Source organism: Cebidichthys violaceus, unplaced genomic scaffold, assembly GCF_023349555.1.
Source record: "Cebidichthys violaceus isolate CVI_PGR_0920_01 unplaced genomic scaffold, fCebVio1.0.p SCAF_4, whole genome shotgun sequence".
NCBI lineage: Eukaryota > Metazoa > Chordata > Actinopteri > Perciformes > Stichaeidae > Cebidichthys > Cebidichthys violaceus.
The window spans coordinates 16,827,131-16,828,632 of record NW_027176594.1 but is presented as its reverse complement, the minus strand read 5'-3'; the positions used below and the strand labels follow the sequence as shown (position 1 = coordinate 16,828,632).

Here is a 1,502-nt window from a genome sequence, read left to right as displayed (position 1 = left end):
ATTTGTTTTTATGTTTAAAAAAAAAATGGGATGAGGAATTGTGATAGAGCCGTCTAATTTCTGGGTTGAACCAAAAGAGGAAAACTACATTTTGATCTGCAAACTGTTTTTTTTTAATTTTTTACAGTAAGTCATGAGTAGAAACATGCCTCTAGCTGGAGCCGTCGTGTCAGACATAACTCATCAACATAAAGCCAAGTCCTCTTTTGTGACTGCATGTCAATTTTGTATCCCGAGGCGGAGACACGCAGCAGCAGCAGCAGCAGCAGCAGGGTGTGTGCAGTTAATTTTATGAAAAAAAGAAAACATCATCTCAGGGCTCACCTGACAAACAAAAGTTCACTGCAGGATCCAAACTAGGTAAATATGATAGATGCAAGTCAACACAGAGAATACCTGAGATGAAAACAGGAAAAACAGGATGTTGTATGAAAATTCCTGTCAAGTTGAATTGTGTCACTGTTCATGTGATTATCATGATTTCCTGGTTAAACAAATTACCAGTCCAATTTAAGATTAAAAGGTGTGTTTATACAGGTAAAATAAACCCCAACAGCATTCATTTCACCTTTACAACTAAACAGGGTTTAGCCACCTGCATGATTGGAAAGCGATATTTATTTACCTTGTATATTCCTTATGAAAACATAAGCATTTGAGGTTACTGGTTATACTAGTGGTCGTTTGTCTTGTGAGCATCATAAAGAGAAGTGACTGTCAGCTGTGGGTTCATGTCACAACAGCCTTGACTCAACAAAAGCACCATAGAAAGGTTTAAATAACCCAGAGCATAACATATAATACAAATAAATCAATATTTGGAGAAAACCAGGTGATAACTGAGCATGCGCGGGTTTAAATGTCTCCTGTGTCGCCTGATGAAAACACCTGGGCAGATTTTGAGCAAAACAAACATAACTCTACTCGTCTTCCTTGAACTAAAAACTATCTAAACTAAACGTATGCTGCTCAAAATGTTAGTGCACAGCAGGTCAAAAGAACACCCATCTGCTGAAGAAGACAGTTAATAATAGCACCCAGCTCTCCGTAATATTAACAATAATGAGAACACACCTGGTTTTCAATGGCAGGCACTGTGCGTGAGCTCGGGTCGTCTGTTCCTGTCCGTGTTTGCAGCAGCAAAGTCCCTTTGAAAGACACTTTGTCCACGAAACAAGAAGCTTCTCAGTGAAAAAAGTCTCAACGCTCTCATGTGGTCCAGCTGCTCAGGCGTGGCTCTGCGAGGATGGACGGTCTGCACCTTTAATCCGCCCAGGTTTAGTTTTTTGCAGGTAAATTAAAACGCCCCGCCCCCCGCGGTCTTTGGTGCGTTCAAGAGCTCCACGTGAAAACCTGGAGGTATGAGTTGTCGCTGCAAAGTGCCTCCGAATCAAAAAGTTGATGCATTGTTTTCTCGGTGCAGATGCTACTTTACGGCTCAAGAGGCGCAAAGTAAAGATGGGACAAGTTGTGCATTTGTGATTCATTCATTTGGATACATT

The 1,502-nt window shown here is 40.9% G+C and overlaps 1 protein-coding gene across 1 annotated transcript in view; it reads right to left on the bottom strand.

Annotated features, from left to right (window-relative positions):
* Positions 1 to 1,246, bottom strand: part of myh9a (myosin, heavy chain 9a, non-muscle) — a 27,618-nt gene extending 26,372 nt beyond the window's left edge. Inside the window, exon 1 of the mRNA XM_068727830.1 lies at positions 1,075 to 1,246. The gene's annotated coding sequence lies outside the window, so the exon portion shown is untranslated. The remainder of the gene's footprint in view (positions 1 to 1,074) is intronic.
* Between the last annotated feature and the right edge of the window lie 256 nt (positions 1,247 to 1,502).